At 45.0% G+C, this 20,708-nt stretch overlaps 1 pseudogene; it reads left to right on the top strand.

The window, feature by feature from the left end:
* The first annotated feature begins 2,908 nt into the window (after positions 1–2,908).
* On the top strand, positions 2,909–3,158 carry LOC107402779 (TSC22 domain family protein 1 pseudogene; annotated as a pseudogene).
* The last annotated feature ends 17,550 nt before the right edge of the window (positions 3,159–20,708 follow it).

Genomic DNA, 20,708 nt, shown 5'->3' with positions numbered 1-20,708 from the left:
ATCTATCACAGAGTTCTCTCTGTCTCTCTCTGTCTGTCTCTCTCTGAGTGTGTATGCACATGTGTGTGTGTGTGTGTGTGTGTGTGTGTGTGTGTGTGTGTGTGTGTGCATGTCTGAGTGTGCACACACACGCAGGTGAACACGTGTGCATATGTATGTGCAGGCCAGAGATCAACCCCAACTGCAGTTTCCCCTCCCTTCTCTCCTCCCATTCCCTCCACCACTCCCACCTCCCCCACCCCATCCACTCCTCCTCTGTTTCTGTTCAGAAAGGGGCAGGCCTCCCATGGGTGTCAACAAAGCATGGCATACCAAGTTGAGGTAGGACTAAGCTCTTCCCCTTGTTTTAAGGCAACCTAGTATGAGGAATAAATTCCCAAAATCCTGCCAAAGCACCTGGGACAGGCTCCACTCCAACTGCTAGGAGTCCTACAAGTAGACTAAGCTATACAACTATCACACATATGTAGAGGACCCAGGTTGGTACCATGTGGGCTCCTTAGCTGTTGGTCCAGTACCTGTGAGCCCCTATGATTCCCAGGTTAGTTGTCTTTGTTGGTTCCCTTGTGATGATGACCTTGACCCCTCTGGCTCATGCAACTCCCTGTCTTCAACAGGATTTCCGGAGCTCAGCCCAGTGCTTGGCTGTGGCTCTCTGCTTCTACTTCCATCAGTTACTGGACAAAGTCTCTTCAATGACGCTTACACATTTGATTACAGAAGACGGCCGTTTCAGGCACTCTCTCCAGTATTGCTGGGAGTCTTGGATGGGGTCATTCTTGGTAGATTCGTGGGAATTTCCCTTGTACCAGGTTTCTACCTGACCCTGAAATGCCCCTCCCATCAAGACATCTCTTTCATTACTCTCCCCCTCTATCCCAATCCCCAACCCAATCCCTCATGTTCCCATTCCCACCCTTTCCCAGTTTACCCAGGAGATCCTGTCTATTTCCCCTTCCCTGGGAAATCCATGCATCCCTCTTTGGGCCCTCCTTATTGCCTAGCCTCTCTGGGGCTGTTGTTTGTAGCCTGGTTGTCCTTTCTAGCTAATATCCACTTATGAGTGAGTACATATCATGTTTGTCTTTCTGGGTCTGAGTTACCTCACTCAGGTAACCATCCATTTGTCTTCAAATTTCCTGATGTCACTGTTTTTAACAGCTGAGTAATATTCCATTGCATAAATGGAGGTAAGGTCTCTTACAGGCCAACAGCTCAACAAATAGGTAAGGCTGACTGGCCAATGAGCCCAAGAGACCTGCCTTGCTTTGTCACCTCCATGCTGTGATTTTCAGTGTGCCATTACACTCTGGTTTTTTAAGTGGGTTCTGGGGACCAAACCCATGTCCACATGCCCACATCGCAAGCACGTTACAGACTGAGCCATCTCCCCAGCCCACCCTTGATACAAGATGCTTCATTCACATGGAAGTCTACATAGAGAATCCACATGGAGAGGAGAAATCCCTAGTCATTCAAATGTGCCAGCCGACTTTCTCACCACCACCTGAAAGCACCAGACACATTAATAGAGCTTCAACATTCTATACCCAGCCACCCTCTGTCCTCATCCAACAGAAAACCTAGTCATGAACAGCAAAAGACTGCCCACCCAAGCTAGTGACAATCTTTTGTTCATTGCTTGAGCCTCTATGTTTAGGGCTATTTGTTCAACCACAATATAAAATTTAAGTAGTAGTCTGTAAGAAAAAGACTTCATGGGGACAAAATGTATGTCAGCAACATAAGATTAAAATCCAGAATAACTATCACATTCTAGACACAAGCTATGTGGAGGGTAACTGCCCATGCTCTGGAATATAACCACACAGGTTTAAGTCCACCCCTCCCACTTATGAGTTAAGTAAGTTACTCAACACCACAATACCAGGAAGGCATGACCTACCTGATAGCATTGTGGCAGTGATGCAAGAAATAATCCATGGTAATGAGCTTAGAATAGCACCTGACACTTGGTAAAAATTCAACGCAAGACTGGCTTCCGCCTTTATTATGATTCAGAAGATGCTTATTGTAAATGAGTCAAGTTGGCCTGTGCAGGGGATGGGTGCGATCCCGTGTCCTGCTTTCCCAAGGCTGCTGCTGGGAATCTGTCGAATTTTCCTTTGCCTAAGGAAATTCCCATGCAAAACATTGCAAAGAGTGTTAAGAGACCTTGACAAGGACAACAAAATTAACCAAGATGAGGAGATGACAGCCCTTCTCACGGTGATCTTGAAGGGTACTGGCATCTCCAACAACTGTGCAAAATAGCATTATAGCAGAAATGCACCAAGTGGGCATTTTTCCCCCAGAGGAAAAGTGATTTTCAATTTGGCCTCCGAGTAATATGTGACTTCTTCCATGAAATGAAGTCTAAAACTCTTTCACACCCTCACGACAGTGGAAGCTATTGAGCTACCAGAGATTATGAACTCCCAGGAATAAGGTAGCAGCCACGGGAGGCATAAATACAATACTGAGCCAATAAGTTACATACAGAGAGAGCAATGGCACTACCTAACCACAGCTTTGATGGACAGAAAAGAAGGAAAGCCTTCCTTAGAATAAAGGGAATGGCTAAAGCTTCCTTTAAGCAGATGCTAAATCAATAATGAAGAATTTCAAGGAAGAAAAAGACAGGGACAAAATCAGATTTCAAAACATAAGAGCAACAGTGAAACCAGTCTGGGCAGAATGGAATCACTAGCCACCACCATGAAAAGTCTCGCTAGACCACTGGTGGGACAGAAGTGGGGACTGTCCTTTTGAACTTGTTGTATACCCTGTACTATTGCAACAAAGATGTGTAGTCCATAGGCTGGAGATGTAGCATGGTTGGTACATACTGAAACCCTGGGTTTAGTTCCCAGGACCACAGAAGACTAGGCATGAAATAGAGCAAGCTATGGATTTGATGAAAAGCCATTTGATGTCGGCAGTTAGAGAGGAAGTGAGGTTCTGAGGGGGTAGATCAAAGAACTAGTGGAGAAGAACTCCCAGCTGGAGCAGACAAACAATCTGTTGAAGAAACCGGCCAGTCCAGAGCAGCTTGCCCAATTTCAGGCCCAGCTGGAGACTGGTTCCCCTCGGGCCACCAAGCAGCCACCGGGGTCACGCATCCCCCTGCACAGCCAGCATCCCCGGGCTCAAGATGAACCCCATAACCTGCTATGCCCCCACAGAACTGGCTGCTGCTGTCTGAACTGAACAGACTGAAGAGATGTGCCAGTGAGAAACCGCCTCCACAGTCACCCATTTCACCGCTGTCTACGAAAGAGACGTGAGACTCACACATGCCATTCTCGCGTTTCCCCAGTATTAAGCACTCATATGCTTTTGGCTTGAAGAAACATACTAGATGAGTGAATTAAAGGTTAATCAGCGAATGAGCATGGATGTGCCCTGTGCGACTTGGCAGATGTCTGAGGAATGGTTTAATTGATGCTGAGGAGCTGTGTGCCTTTTCAGCCCTTCCCAGCCACCCACCCTGCTTCCAGGAGCTCTGGGGCTTGCCTGCATGGAACTCGGAAGGTGGGCTGCTCCTGGATTTCGTATTCCCCTCTCCTTCCCTTCAAGGAACTTGAGAGGTTGGAAACAAGGCTGTGGAGAGGGAGGATGCAGACTGTTTACACACCAACAGCTGTTACCAAAGTTTATAAAACACGATAGTACTGTCCCTCTTTTCTGAAACATTGCAGACACAAATATTTGTAACAAAATGGTGACAGGTAGCTTGGACCTAGGCTATCATGTCATGAAGGTTGTTTTGCTTATTGTATATTTGTGTATTTGGTGTAACGAATTTGCTCTATAGAGGACCATAACTGCTGTTCAGGTTGCACAAACTGAAATTTAGATGTTACATTGGTTGTCTGAAAAGGTGTGGATTGTCCTTTCTAGAGAGAGCTACACAAAAACTGCTTCATGACAAAAAACACACCTGAAGAAATGTTAAGAATTTGGCACAGTTGGTCACTTTGTGTAATCTGAAATCTAGCTGCTGAATCTTGCTAAGTAAATCCCTATTCACCGATGTCTCCTCAGCTGAGCTGGTTGAATACTTGGAGAAATGGTCAGTTACTAAGAAAATGGATTTCCCAGTAGGGGTTTCTGCATATCCTAGGATAGTAGTTCTATGTATACATTTCTATGCATGTTCTCTACACAGTTATCACTGTGTTGTTGTACTTGTTAACTTTCAATAACGCATATAAAATTGGGGGTGGTTGGGGGAGAAGACTAGGCATGGCAGCACATGCTTATAATCCCAGCCCTCAGGAGACAGACCAGAAGTTCAAACTCATACTTAGCTACGCAGAGAATTTGAAGCCAGAAAAGTTCCTCTTGTACCATGTTGGCACACAAATCACAATTTTATGCGCCCTACTTTATTGAGTCTTGAGATTCTGCTGCCAAGGACTGGCACAAAATGAGGACATGGCCTACTCTCTCTGAAAGTGTTTTGTGTTAACCAAGGATGCCAGTAGTTACAGGAGCCAACTATGGTGTTGTAGAAGAAGCCCTAGGTCAGAATTCAAAATATTTATTCATTCAACAAATAGTTGCTGAGAGACCGGTGTGAAATAGGCCTGTGTTTAGTCACATGAATGACTGAAGACCGAAGAAACCAAAGATGCTACTTTGAACTGCATCCACAGGGCCAATCATAGAACTAATGTGTAGCTTTCTACAACTGTCTAGTAAACACATGTAGCTTGCCACTAATTCACAGGTTAGTTTCCCCCTCTGGAGTTTTCATATGTACCCTCTTAAGAAAACAATTTAAGCCGGGCTGTGGTGGCGCACGCCTTTAATCCCAGCACTCGGGAGGCAGAGGCAGGCGGATCTCTGTGAGTTCGAGGCCAGCCTGGGCTACCAAGTGAGTCCCAGGAAAGGCGCAAAGCTACACAGAGAAACCCTGTCTCGAAAAATCAAAAAAAAAAAAAAAAAGAAAACAATTTAAGTGTATTAGAGGACTATCTCCCAAACTTCCACAGGTACAGGCACTCCTTGGGGGGATCTTGTTGCAGTGTGTATTCTGAAGCAGTAGGCCAGGAAACACCTGGAAGTTGCACTCTTGACAACCCTCCAGCACCACTGATAAATGGAGCATGCTCTGAGGAGAAATTAGATATGTCTCAGGAAACAAGTCTGGACAACAGATCCTCCAGCTCTTAAGTCTTACAACATAGGTGATGGCAGAGACCCTGCAAAAAGAAGAAAATCTGAGAAGGGGATGGGTGTGGCACCTGGTATGAGTCCAGGAGGTCGATGGAAGCTTCTCCCTGCAGCCAGCAGGAAAAGCCCACTCCTTTGTTACAATGTAGAAACAAAGCTTCTGGTGTCTGTAAAAGGAATCAGTAACAATTTTGCTGGCTCTGAAGTCTCTGTCTCTTAATGATTCTTCCTGTTTTTCTCAGCCTGATCCAAGAGAATGGGAAAACAGACCTAGTGAGGGTCAGCTGAGGTTATAAGACGTCCCTGGAGAAGGATACTGTCAGCCTGCACTGAAATAAAGAAGGCAGATGAAGATCCACTCTCCTACCCCCTGCTTCTTCTAGACTGACTTCTTAAAGAATTCAATTCAATACCAGCTTTTGATTTCCCACAGCAAGCCCACGCCATCCAGTTCCACTAGTGTGCATCACAATTGCCAGATGCTGGTCTGCCAGATGCTGGTCTGCCAGGTGCCCCAGAAGATGAAAGGATGAGAGAGGGTCAGGACCATCTAATTGCTCATGCTCTGCTATCAGAGGAAACATGGTTACAGAAGGTCACAATAAAGAAGTAATAAAGAGCATATGAAAGAGATTCAGGTGTCTCAAAAATTTACAAAATTGTGGTATTTAATTTCTTAAGGGCATCAAGGAAAACTTCATGGAGATGGGAATATCTGAAGATGGGTGTGAGATCCTTAAGGAGAATGGAAATGGAGCCATTCCAAGTAAGGAAAAAGTCAAAGAGAAGGCATACGTGGAGAAGAATAGTGGCTGTTCAGAGTGGAGTCCAGTTAACCAGAACAAAGATATTTGGAGAGAACAGCCTGCTGTGGAGGACCTAAGATATAAGGTGAGGGCTGCATCTATAGAGGCTTAGTCTTCCCTTTCCCAACCCTAGTAACTGATAGAAACCCTACAAACACACACACACACACACACACACACACACACACGCACGCACGCACCCACGCACGCACACACGCGTGCGCACCCATGCACACATGTGCTTCTTAGGCCCATCTTTAAATCAATCATACCTTCAAAAGTCATGCCATGCATGAACTATGAACCAAAGGCTGAGGAGCCCCCAGCTGGATCAGGCCCTCTGAATAGGTGAGACAGTTGATTGGCTTGATCAGTTTGGGGGCAACTAGGCAGTGGGACCAAGTCCTGTGCTCATTGCATGAGTTGGCTGTCTGAAACCTGGAGCTTATGCAGGGACACTTGGCTCAGTCTGGGAGGAAGGGACTGGACCTGCCTGGACTGAGTCTACCAGGTTGATTGCAGTCCTCGGGGGAGGCTTTGTCCTGGAGGAGGTGGGAATGGGGGGTAAACTGGGGGTAAGGGGAGGGGGTGGGAGGGGGGAGAATAGGGGAACCCGTGGCTGATATGTAGAACTGAATGGTATTGTAAAATAAAATTTAAAAAAAAAAGAAGTATGCTCTAAAATAAAAAAAAAATTTAAAAAAGTCGTGCCATGATTATCCACTGCAATTCATTTATTCAATATGTTTATACTGAGGTCCTGCTACACCAGGCATTAGGAAGAGATCAGGGGTAACACTGAAAACTCCAGAGAAACAATGTCTTGGTCCATTTTGTGCTGTTGGTATAAAAAATCTAAGACTGGATGTTTTAAAGTTATTTCTCATACATTTAAAGGCAAGGAAGTCCAAGACCCAGAGCCTGGCTTCCGGTGAGGGATTTCTCACTGAGTCATCCAATGCAAAGATGCAAAGATAAGGGCAAAGAGAATCATATGAAAGAGTGAACAAGAAGGAGAGAAACTTACCATTTCCATTGATTAAATTTGTCCCTTGACAATTTTGTCATATAGCATGTATTCTGTATATACTCACTCTCTATTATCACCTTCCTAGAAATTTTATCCATCCCTCCTTTCTACATGTTCTTTTCCACATGCATACTTTTTTTTTTTTTAGAATTTTCTAGGAAAGCACAATTCATTTTGGTCATATCCACTAGTTTTCCTCCTCCATGTCCTTTCTTGTTCCACCCATGTCTTGCTCTCAAATTCACACAATCTTCTTTTCCTCATGAGACATAGAAAGACATATAAAGAGAGTAAAAACCTATAGCTCCTGAACTAGGAATAAGGCCTTGAGAGCCTTTCCCCCATCTATGCCTGAATGTTGACTGGTGTGGTTTTGTACAGGTCCTTTGCAGGCAACCACAGTTATTGAGAGTGGTAGGTGCAATATCTTCATTATATATAGAAGACATGACTTCACAGCAGTCCCTGGGGTCCTCTGGCTATTACAATCTTTCTGCCCCTCTTTAATGATGTACCCTGAACTTTGGGTGACTGGGGTGCATTATAGATGTTCCACATGAGAATGATCCCTCTATTGTAATATAGTCTCTACACTTTGAACTGTACTGGCTCTCTGTAACAACTGCTCCCCCTCACCTGAAGCTTCTTTAAGGAGAGGCAATAGCTTCACTAATCTATTGAATAAGGATGAGTATTTAGAAGGCAGTTAGATATTACATCATTCTAGCAGCATGGTGATAATAGAGTCTCTTCTAGACTCTCTGACCTCTCCATCCACAGGTTTGTTTTCTTTTGTGACCATCTGATCTACCTGATTCCATTAGGTCTTCCTGAATAGCCACAGGTTTGGAACTATGCATTTGAGGCTGATAGGCTCAGTAGTTGGTGAATAACTGAAAGCAATGACTATGTCTCTCCCAGAAGCCTTAAGTTGCCAAAAGATCAACAGAGAAGAGCTGGGTCCCACGAGTTCCTATCCATCTATGATTGACTGTTGATGATCTTAGACTTCTGGAGACTAAACGCTGGCAACTTCGCCGGCTGTAAGGTCCTGTTTGTAATGACTGTGCCATAGCCTGGAGATTGCATCTCTTCTCCTAATCTTCTCGTCCTTCATTGTTTCCTTAATCTCTCTTTCACCAAGTTTCCTGAGCTTTGGAAGGAGTGAACGAAACATCCTGTTTAGGACTGAATACCAAACCATCATCTAAGCCTCTTAGACAGCCATGAGTCTCTGCATTCACCATCATTCACTGCAAAGAGAAGCTTCTCTTATTAAGGCTGAGAGTAGCATTTATCTATGGGTATAGACATAAAAACAGGTTGCCGTTTGATGCTATGACAATTTAGCTGAACCACAGTAGTCAAGTCTCTCCCAGGATCTATGACCTCTCTAGCCATTTGTTTTACAAGGTTTACAGAACCAGGCATGTATTCCTCTTATGAAGCAGGCCTCAAAACTAACCTGAGTGGCTGGTCCCACTGTAACAGTCATGCCACTATTTCACCAGTGGGCACATCTTGCTTGGCAAGTCAGCATTGTCATCCATAGGATTCATGTATGAGTCAGGTCACTGATGCCTTATATCCCTCAGCAGCCTGCATAGCTCTTCCCAGCACAGGGAGAGCTACCCAGCAGGAAGGAAACCTCCAGCACAGCTCCAGATTAGTTTCTCTGTATCTTGCAACCAGGATATGTGGTATCTTCAGCAATCAGGCTTTATCATCTATTTCTAGTGGACCAGAGAGGAACAGTAATAGTCTATATTAGCTTAGAGACCCTAACTCATTAGGAGGTACCCCATACCTGGATCTTGGATTTCTTTGTTTGCTAAACAATGGCTTCTGAGAGTAGTGTTATCTGGCCATACAGGATATCTTCCATCTGGCTAGTCCTCAGTTTATATTTTTTAATTGGGTTACAAAAGCAGTGGATTTCCACATGGCTTTTCCATATGTCCTTCATTTTGCTTAACTCTCCCTCCTCCCCTCCTGGTTCCCTCATCCTCTCACCCCTTCCCTGCTTGAACTTTCCACCTGCATTGTTCTCCCTCTCCTTTCATATCACTGCTTATGTTCAACTGACTTCCTTCCCTTAAGACGGCTCCTCCCTCCAATGACCCCAGTACAACAAACCCACTCTAGAATTCTTAAAGGTCTTAGTTCTTGGCAATTGTTGCACTGGAGGTTGTTACTAACCTATCAACTTTGAGGACACTTTCAAACTTAAACCACAGCATGTGAATGAACAAGTGAGATAGAGAGTATAAATAAGAAAAAGGAAGTCTTGGGTGCTGTGGGAATGTCTGTATGTCAAATTACTCTGATTGGTCAATAAATAAAACACTGATTGGCCAATGGCTAGGCAGGAAGTATAGGCAGGACTAACAGAGAGGAAAAAAGAAAGAACAGGAAAGCGGAAGGAGTCAATGCCAGCCGCCACCATGACAAACAGCATGTGAAGATGCCGGTAAGCCAAGAGCCACATGGCAAGGTATAGATTTATGGAAATGGATTAATTTAACCTATAAGAACAGTTAGCAAGAAGCGTGCCACGGCCATACAGTTTGTAAGCAATATAAGTCTCTGTGTTTACTTGGTTGGGTCTGAATGGCTGTGGGATTGGCGGGTGGCAGAGATTTGTCCTGACTGTGGGCAAGGCAGGAAAACTCTAGCTACACTTGGGTGCAAACACTAGCTGAATTTTGTTAACAAATTTCAAATCTCTGCCCACCCCACCCCCAATCTTTACCTCCTTGGTGAGGATAATTATACCTATTCCATGGAGCTGTTGTAGGAATTAGCCTTTGGGGAAAGATTTTCATACTTTGCTGGTCACACTGTAGACATTCATTGCCCATTTTTTCATTATTCAGCCATAAAGAGAAGGTACTAGAATAACCAAACTACGGGGTCACTTTTAGCTCTGTTCTGCTTGGACAGTTCTAAGACTTGTCGGCACCTGTAACTGTGCCCACTGACCAGGGTCCTGGCTCATCCCAGGGAGTGAGGCTCCATCTGTCCCTGAGCAAGAATCTTCTCCAGGGTAACCTGAAATGAAGCCAGTGGGATCAGGCAGGCATTCATCAGACAGCTGCCCATTGTGGTTGTGGCGCCAGCAGGGCCAGGCAGTGTTCTGGCTGTCTAGTTTCCCCTATCAACTTCCATGCTGCTCCACCAAGCCGTTGCCATGGCAATGAACCTCAAGAGGCACCTAGAAGTAGCCAGAGCTCAAGAGGAAAGTTCCATTGATCTCAACCAATCTGACTCAGTCTTGGTTGACTTGAGAGTCCTAGAGTAAGAGATAATACCAATTTTAAATTTGCTGAACACTTCTTGTCTCTATGCTAGACAATCTGTTACATGCTTTGTATCAATTGCCTCATTTCATATTCACAATGGCACTCTAAAACTGAAATCCTCATTCCCACTCAACAAAACAAGTTTCACAGAGGTCGGCACCAATGTCACACAGACATAAAGTGGTAAAGTCAGGACATGGCTCTGAGAAAGCATAATTTCAAAGATTCCATAACCTTCTTTCAAACCACTTGAGCTACCTCAAAAGCTACTTTCTTTGTCCCTTTTCCTGAATATTCCTGGGAGAGGGCAAAAGGGCAGCTCTTTGGAGATTTGAGTCTCCAAGGGGACAAAGCCAGGTTGCCAAAACTATATATTTTAATTTTTTCTAATTTTAATTCTAAGTAATGCAATCCTAATTTCAAGTATTCTGCATGTTTTTCTCAAAAGAAAGGAAGAGAGAGGGACAGAGAGACAGAGAGAGAGAGAGAGAGCAGGAAAAAGAAAAAAGAAAGAGAGAAAGAAAGAAGAGAGAGAAAGAAAAAGAAAAGGAAAATTCTAGCATGATGGCCTGCAAACTATCACATTCCCAAGGGATCATTCACATCTGCAAACAGTGCAATATTTGATAACATTTGTCATGCCCTGTCACAACATTGAACTCTAAGGAATGCTATCCCTGTATTTAACACAAGATAGCAACTGGTAAGTACTGGCTTTGACTGCAGAGCTGTCCAAGTGAGAAGAACACTAAAAGAAATAAACCTCTTCAATAGTAAACTCAAGCAGCTAGAGAACTCACCAAAAGAGCAAGCTGACATTCCTTCCCAGCCACCCACAAGCCTTACAACGTCACTGTTGATCTATTGAGCCCAAGCACTGGGAATCTGTGGCATGGGAAAATCCATCTGGCTTTTGTGGACCCAGACATCTGGATTCCCTAACCCCAGGCAACAGGCCCAGAAAGAAGTTATCCAGGGAGTGTATGGACGCTTGGGAAACCATTTGGAGGGGCTCTGCCAAGTTATCTCCCTCCTGAGCAAACAACATGTCTCACTATCTAAGGGTCAACACAGCCTTGTTTATATATGCTTAAACTATTTCACTCATTAATTAATTAACTCTCTGGGTGGCCTTTGGCCAGACTGCTTAAGCTTTTCCCCTCAGTTTCCTTATCTATAAAATAATGTAGGAATTGAGTTGGATACTTTCTAGGTTACTTCCTTCTCTTGCGCTGTAGAGGAAAAGGATGGACACAAGATGACTTGGCTTAAATATTGGCCTTGTTCTGCCAGCATGGGAAAGTCCCTCTTTATTTCTGGGTCTCAGTCTCCTTGTGTAGTTAGATGTGGGGGTGGAGGAGACTAGATAATCTCTGTGATCTCCACAGAAATCAGGAAATATCCTTGGCATGCTCTCTCCCTCATCGCCAGTATGTACTCTATGACCAAATCCCGTCCTTTAAAGCATGGCCCCATTTCGGCATCTACATCACCACCTGTTAGTTAAATTCATGTTGATCTCCCTCCAGAACGATAATAGTTGTCTCCTAATGTGCCCAGCAACATGAATCTCCTGCCCCATCCATTATTCCAGATGCACCCAGGGTATTGGTTGTTTTGGGTTTGGTTTTGTTTCAAAACATATTCTGGGGCTGGGAGATAGTTCAGTCAGTAAAGGACTCACTCTGCAGGCATGAGGATCTGCGTTCAATCCCCTAGAACCTACATGTTTTTAAAAATCAGGAGCCAGCAAGTTCTGTGATAGTTCTGGCTTAAAGGTACTTGCTGCCCAGTGTGATAACCAGAGTTCAATCCCTGAGACCACGTGGTAGAAAGAAAGAACTGACTCCCTGAAGTTGTTCTCTGACTTCCACACTCACCCTGGGCCATGTTTGCATATGCATACACCCCAAAATAATTAATTAATTAGTTAATTAATTGATCAGATTTTTCTAAAAAATAAGATATGTATTTTAAAAATTAAAACAAGCCATAGTATGTGTGCTTTTAACCTCATTGTTAGGCAGGCAGAGACAGGGAGATCACTGGGGCTCACTGGACAACCAGCCTAACCTAATCAGTGAGTTCCCTGAGAGTCCCTGTCTCAAAAATCTAGATTGACAGCTCCTGACGAATGGAGACATTCTGTCTCAACAAACAAGATGAACAGCACCTGAAGAATGACCCCTCAGGTTATCCTCTGACCTCCATACAGTGCTCACACTCAAGTGCATGCACACCTATACATCTATGCATACCTGTACACACAAACATTCACACACACATGCACACTTACATGTATTCATAAGTTCTGGGTGTGTTAGCCTGCTGCGGCTGCTGAAGGTTCTCACATCACTTAGAGTATAGAATTCTGCCTTGTGTCACACAGCCCTTCCTTTCTCCACAAAGCCACTTGGCTTTCTTTCCATGCTGTTCCCTCTGTCTGGGACACTAATCTGCTCCTTCTCTGCCCCATCCTATTCTTAAAGTGATGCATTTCTTCCTGTCCCTGGGTATCACCTCCAGCATCCCTGCTCAAGAATCCTCCTGGGAATATACCCCGCTAGCTGAGGTCCCTGGCTAAAACCTCCAGCAAGACCTTTGTCTCTCCCGCAGAGCACTGCTGCTCAGGTCCGATGTGCAGTCTGTGGTGAGAGTACCTGTTTTCTCTTACTCCTGCCCATCCTGCCATCTACCCTCCATCAGTGTTGCCAAAATAAGCCAGTGGATGTAGATGCTCTGCCCTTGGGAAGCGCCTCAGCCAAGGACAGCATCTCCCGTAACCAATTCTGGCAGACACAGAGGCTCAGAACACTCTATGCCTTTGAGGCTCCCCATGAGAAATGCTGTTGGATGCTAGAAAACTCTGCCCAGGGCAAACTTGTAATGTGAAGTCAACTGTGGGCTGCCCTAGAGGTTCATTCCAGCAGAGTACACAGAAGGTCAGCCTGATACCTCTGACAGCGGGCTGCCCTCCCAGCTAGTGGGCAGCACAGAGCAATGGCTCCAGAGCATCAGACTGGAGACTGAGATGAGCCTGCATTTATACTTGAAAAGACAAGATGATGAGACAGATCTCAAGTGCCTGCTCTCCCACCCCAACCACTCAATGCACTGATGGCTGAAGTGTGATAGCAGCCTCCTCTTCCAGGAAGCCTTTTTGCACCTCTCTAGCCATACTTGAAGCTCTCTTTATGCCTATATATCCCCATCCCGGAGTACCCCCTCAGCACTGTGCTCAGTACAAAACACTAAGTGCTTATGCTTCTGCAACTGTGTCCTCAACCAGGCTGCAGGTTGCCCAACCAAAGTGGCCTAGTCTTACATCTCAGACCGTGTGTGTGTGTGTGTGTGTGTGTGTGTGTGTGTGTATGTGTGTGTACAACCATACATGTGCCTTGGTGAGGCAGAGGTCAATGCTTGGGTGTGTTTCTCAGTTTCTCTCTCTCTCTCTCTCTCTCTCTCTCTCTCTCTCTCTCTCTCTCTCTCTTTCTCAACAGGGCTCCCTCAGTGAACCTGCAGCTCTCCAATTCAGCTAAGCTGGCTGGCCAGCACTGTTCCTGTCTGCACCTCTCCAGCACTGGAATTACAGGTGGGAGCCACCACACAGAGTTTGTGTGATGGGTCGTTTTTTGACATGAGTGCTGTGAATTGCATCCATGCTTTCATGCTTGCATAATGAGTGGTTTACTACCTGAGCTGTCTCCCTAGACCCTTATCTTCTACCATCAGCACCCAGTGCTTAGAGAACAACCACCATTTGGGAAAATTCATTTTACACATGAGAAGACTAAATCCCACAGAGGAGAAATTACATATCCCCCAAGGTGAGAGACATGTCATTCATTGGCAGAGCCAGGAATTTAACCCAGTTGGCATCTTCCCCTCTGCTTCCCTGCCTTCAAGGGATGGACCTCATTATGATTCTCTGAGCCAAGGGCCTCATTATGACTCTCTGGGCCAGGACCTCCAGAGGCCTATGGGAATGTTTATCACCTCTTTAAGAAGAATCCCCTAAATAAGATTTTTGGATGCTCCCAGAGAAGAGGAAACATAGCTTGTTATGTCCTGTGCCTGTCATCTGGTAAGGCTGATCCTATCCAGCAGTAAACCTAATGAGAAATGCATTCTGGTTCTTCTCCTGGTCTCTCATTCCACCTAAGTGCTCGCTAAGAGCCAATCACCCCATCACCTATGCTATCATTCAGTCAACCAACCACACGCCATAAGCTTTTTGCAGGTAGCAAAAGGTCTTTAAGATTCATCTGCTTCCATACTTTCTGAAAACCTTCTTTCCAGAGGGCAAAAGTGACTTTTTCAGGTCATCATGTGATCCTTGGAATTCTCTGGGCTTGGAGACAGAGCAAGTCCTTGGCAAGGTTTACTGAGGAAAGGAAGCATGACAAGATTTAAACCACAAATTAGACTGTGTTCTTTTCCTGCTACAAGGACACCAGTGCCTTCACTCTACCCCTGGGGTAAGTTCATCCTTCTGGGTGTTGTCTCCAAAGCCCCAGGCCCTGGCTGCCTCTGCAGTTCAGACCCCAGAACTCTGAGCCACAGCCCCCCCCCCCGCCACTTGGCACATTCTAACTCTTACCACACACTTGCCATTTCTCACCACGACTATGTTCCCCATCCCGTCAACTCCTGCTCATTCTTCCACTGTGATTGCCCATTTTCCTCCTCCAGGAAGTCTTCCCTGGTGATCTTCCAGTGTTCGTACAACCTCCAATGCCTACTGGGCTTCTCTACATCCACTAAGCTCACCATTCCTCCAGCCCAGCCCACCCAAACATAAACTCCCCTGGGCTAGGATGACCGTTCTTTATTATCACTGTATTTCTGCAGGCAAGCTCTGCTATCAGCAATCAGGAAACTTTCATCCATGCTGTGCATAGGGCACTGATTTTCAGGTAGGGACCACTCCTCTGCTCCTTGACTCTGTAGCATTGGAGGCTGATAAGCACAGGTCAGGCAGACATCTCTACCCAAAGTAGGGCCAGTGGTTGCAGGAGCAGCTCATGAAGAAGGCTGTAAGGTTCAAGGCTGCCCACATTCCAGCCTCCCTATCAGTCTGGGAGACATATGGAGAGGGGGAAGTCTTCATCTCTCCCTGATTCCTGGCTACTACTTCATGAAGCTCCATAGGCTAAGGGGTAGATAGGCAGGGAAATGTGCAGTAGGGTTGCCACATGCTCCCACCCTCAACATATATCCTGCTGCTGCTGCTGCTGCTGCTGCTTCTGACAGGATGCTAGTGCAGACTCCAGGGCTGCTATTGTCTGGATATGGGCTTTCCTGAGCTCATTAAAGGACCTCTGTCCTTTCTCCAGAACCAATCACCCTTTTCCTCTGTCCCTAATAACACTGAGAGAAAGGGGCCCTGGAACACCTCCAGGTGGATGGAGACAATTCTCCCTTCAATTCCAGGCTTTTGAGTTAGCCAAGCAGACTGGCAAGTGTGATCATAGAGAGCTTTCATTTGAATGCCTTTGTGTATCCAGGCACTGACAACCATTGGATAAACTCAACCATTAGTGCTCGTGTAAGGTAGGACTTGCTATTATCCTTACTTTTACAGTAAAGCAAGCTGAGATTTGGAGAAGTTAAAATATACGCCCACATAGCTGAGCAGGGTAGTAGACACACTAATCCCATGGTCAGGAAGCTGAAGAAAGAGGAGTGTGAGTTTAAGGCTAGCCTGACACCGCAAGAGCCTGTCTCAAAACAGAATAATAAAAATAAATTTTCTTAAATGTACCCAATGTCACACATTAGAAAGAAAACAGAAAAACATTCACATGCATGTCTGCCTGATTCCAGCATTCCTTCTCATGCAGCATCTCCCTGGTCCATGAGCTTGTTTTTCTCCGGTGCCAGTGGAGAAATGCAGTGAACTAAGGAGGAAATGCCTTCCCAGGAGCCAGAATTTCCCTAAAGGGAATCTGGAGGTCACAGGATCTTCCCTCGACCCTGGGAAAGAGTTAGCACAAGATGAGAGGTGAAATAACTCCCATCTTGTGTTTGCTCAAGCCTTAACCAAATCCCAGAACTTCCTCCCATGGAGAAAGCGGCAGTCCACCCCTTGTCATAGGACAAGGCAGATGAAGGATGAGGACAGTCAAAACTGGAAATAACAAGTTGAAGTTCTTGAAAGATTTTGTGGCAGGCAGTGAAGAAATGTGAGGGACAAACAATCGCGGCTTGGGGCTGGAGAGATGGCTCAGCACCTAAGGGCACTTACTGCTCTTGCAGAGGACCGAAGTTCAGCTCCCAACACCCACATGGTAGCTCACAACCATCCATAACTCCAGTTCAAAGGTAGCTAATGCTTTCTTCTGGTCTCTACTAGTATAACATAAATACATATCAAATAAAAATGTTTAAAATATCATGGCTTCTCTAACATCTCGCTCACCTCCTACAGCTTGGTCATCCAGATATCCTTCCAGGGTCCTGAAATCTAATTATTTCCATATAGAGGAGAGTGCCTTATACACTGAAGTATACAAGGAATCCTGTTTCTATTACATGGCTAGTTTGCTTGCTTGCTTTGTTTATGTGACAGCCTAGGGACCTGAACCTGGGGCTCAAACCTCAAGTTTTGATAATTACTGCTTATAAGACAAGTAAGTATGTATTTTAATAACTCTGTTAGTACATATTTCTTGGTAGAGAAAAACTAGTATCTGCCTCATTGGTGAGCTGAGACAGTTAAGGGAAGTGATATGTAGCACACTTAAGCACAGTTCACGTCTTTTACTCTCAGGACAGCAGGTGGACTATTGCCATGTCTACTGGTGTCCTTTATTACTTTTACTGAAGCTGTGTGTACAGCCCTATAACACAGTATACCTGAGACAACAGGGCTGCTGGGTCCACCTGGTCCACAGACCCTCATACACTCAACATCTAGATCCACACTCCATGAAGGAACAGAAAGCAAAGACAGATGGACAGACAAAAGTGTCTCAGGATAAAGGTACAGCAGAAGGTAGATCTGCCTGTAGCTCTATCTTTGCCTGTTTTCTTTGCAAACTTATTACACACTTACCTGATGCCTATAGAATCATATAGAATTCTTCACCTATATTATCCCAATTAATCACCACAGCAAACCTCAGAGGTGGGTACTGTTATAATTCCCATTTTACAAATAAGCTTGACTGTAAGAGGTTTTAATGAGATGAAAGTAAAGACATTGACACCAAGCCTAACAACCTGAGTTCAATCCTCAGAACCCACATGATGGAACAAGAGAACGGACTCATGCTGGAACATAAGAGAACATGCTCTTGTGTTCACATGCATGTGCCCACACACATACTCACATGGTAAATAGATATATTGAATTAATATTTTTCTAATTTAAGAAGTTTAGTGGCTTGCCCAAGTGTTTCTCATGCTTAGTGCTGTGATGTGAACACAGCACCTACTGTTCTTCTAAATACCAAGACCAGGTCCCAAGACCAACGCCATCACTTACACTCAAGTAGAAGGGAATAGCACTCTACTTTTCTTGAATTTCTATTTTCCTACTTTAAGACACAAAATAAAGCATACCTTAGAAGAATGTTGTAGTCACTGTGGCTTTTTGGCCACAACCCTAGCACAACACCTGAGCAATCAGGCAACTGGTTCTCTTACCTCTAATGTACATCTATTTTTCCAAGCCTACTTGACCATAAGTATGATGTGTGTAGTGCTTTCAAACTCAGTTTCCTGACATCTGCCTCAGAATTGCTAAATCCTAATTCTTAGAGAAAGCTCATAGTAAGCAATTCTTCAGAAGTGCCACATAATGCAATGAAGTAAACTATAACTCAGTGGAACAATACCGGCTACTCATGAGAATCTCCTGGGTGAGCTTTTAAATAATCCTAATGCCAATCTCTTTCCTCAGACCCATGGATTTAGTGTTTTATGGATGAGCCCACACAGCTATCCAAATTTTACATAAGTGTCTACGTGACTTCAATGTGTAGCCAGGGTAGAGAACCTCTTCTCTCAAACCAAATCCGTACAAAAAGAATGTTCTAGAATCCTTATGGTCAAGTAGGTTCAGGTTAAACAGATTTAGGAAACGTTCTATATCAGCACTGTCCAGTGTGGTGGGCCCTACCCACATATAACCAATGCAACTGACGGATTGAAATGCTTATTTCCACTGAAGTAATACAGAAGCCCCCTGTGATCTACAGCTACCATAATGGACCACCACACAGCCTACTTCAGAGTGTACATTGATAACAAGCAGAAGAATAAAAACAAGAGAGTCAGATGGCTCAGTGGGTAAGTGCTACATAAGCATGAAGAACTGAGTTCAGATCTCCAGACCCGACGTAAAAGCCAGACATGGAAACACACATCTATGATCCCAACAATTCAGTAACAAGATGGGAAGCAGATACAAGAGACTCTGCAGAAGCTCCTGGGCCAGTTAACCTGTGGTGAACAACAAAGACCCTGCTCAAACAAGACCAAAAGCTATGGCCAGCATCAAAGATGTCCTCCAAACTCTTTCAGTGGCACACATGCGTGCACACACACACACACACACACACACAGGGGAAAAAACTTAAGAAAATAAGAGAGACCTTCCTTCAAAAAAGGGTTAATCTCTCTGAAACATTTCCTAGGACATCAGAATGTTTTCACAGGATCTAAAACAACTGGTCCCAGGGGTATGCTTCTTTTGGTAAATCTCCCACCTGGCCCCTTTCTTGGCTCAGCTGAAGAAGGAAAACACACATCTCCAGGCTTCCAACAAGAGCCTTGAAGTGGCAGGAAAAGCTAGGGTGCAGGCCAAGGTGGCCGGTTTCTATTTAAAAGATGATTTCCTCTTCAAAATAAGCTCTATCCTCCAACGGTGCAGACAGGGCAAAGGCTGTGACTGACATTGTGTTGCTGGACATTAAACTGACTCAGAGGTCACCAAGCACCTGGTAGGCATGTCCTGACAGAAGGTTCTTAATCAGACTCACCCCTGCCCCCTGAGAACCTTGAAGCCCCGGAGGAGGGGCCAGGAAGGCCAGCTGTCCCAGGAGCTAGGGGTTTCCCCTCCCCCTCCATACTCCCTGGATTCTCCATTGCCCTCATGGTGAAGGATGTTTGTTAGTTAAACAGACAGGCAGTCTTGCCTGGAACAGACCACCCTGACAATAACACAGGAAGCTCTATCTATTGGGTTTCATCTCCCTGGCGGGGGTATGCGTGTGGGTGACAAGGAGTGATGCCCAGCCAAATGTTTCCTTCTAATCACCACACCTGTTGTTTTCCTCTCCCCCAGGACCACTCAGCAGGACTGTCAGGGGTCACCTTACTTCAGCTCCTTTAGGGCAATGGGACCTCAGAAATTAGACCAAGAACAGAAAGGAAAAAGAGAGCCACAAAGATGGTCCTGGGTCTTAGCAAGGCGAATCTTTAAGCCTCTTGGCTCCACCCTTAAAATGTGGTACCCATCTGAGATGATGGGTGTGAAAACAAAGCCAGAGAGGAACTGCTAAGTAAAATCCTCCAACGGGCAACAGACACCCAAGTTTGAGCTTCGCCTATGTTCACTTCCGAAAATTATTTATGTGTGATTGTGAGTGTGTGTGTGTGTGTGTGTGTGTGTGTGTGTGTGTGTGTGTGTGTAAAAACATGTTTATGTGTGTATGAACGTGTTTGTATGAAGAAGGCCAGAGACTGACATCCATTGTCGTCCTCAGTCACTCTCTACCTTATCTTTTTGAGACTGGGTCTCTCACTGAACCTGGAGCTCACTGGTTCAGTGAGTCTGGCCAGCCAATGAGCATTAGAGATCCTTCTACCTCTGCCTTCTCCAGCTGTGAGATTACAGGTGTAGGCACACAGATTTCACATCAGTGCTGGGGATCCAAACTCAAATCCTCATGGTTGTGTGGCAATCCACCCCCCTAGCCTCCTCTCCCTAAAATGTCTTAAGCTTTCCTATATCCTTTTTGTAAACTCTCTTAATAACTGCAACATCTTAGTCTGTGACAACTGACCTCTGGATTTGCTGCCTAAGAAAATCCCCCCAAACACCTCTATCTGGACCCAAATAATGTGGTGGGTTTCTGGCTTCAAGAATTAGGACCCATGCGTACGTCTGTGTGACATAAACAAGAGGCCGGAATATCCTTCTGCAGTCAAAGAGCTCAGTGACAACAACTCACGTTACTCTGACCCAGGTTTCAAAGCATTGTTCTGACAATGTTGACAATATTCCTTATGATCTCCAAAACAAGCAGATGAGGCGACTACGGGGATGTTTTGATACTCTAATTTCCATGTGAGGAAACTGGGTTTCAGAGAGTTGAAATGTCTTGATCAAGTTCACAAGCAATAGACCCACAGAGCCAAGCCACAGAACCAGATTGTATT

This window comes from Peromyscus maniculatus, chromosome 4 (genome assembly GCF_049852395.1).
Source record: "Peromyscus maniculatus bairdii isolate BWxNUB_F1_BW_parent chromosome 4, HU_Pman_BW_mat_3.1, whole genome shotgun sequence".
Classification (NCBI taxonomy): Eukaryota; Metazoa; Chordata; class Mammalia; order Rodentia; family Cricetidae; genus Peromyscus; species Peromyscus maniculatus.
The sequence above is the reverse complement of the archived record's forward strand: the minus strand, read 5'-3'. Positions and strand labels throughout refer to the sequence as shown.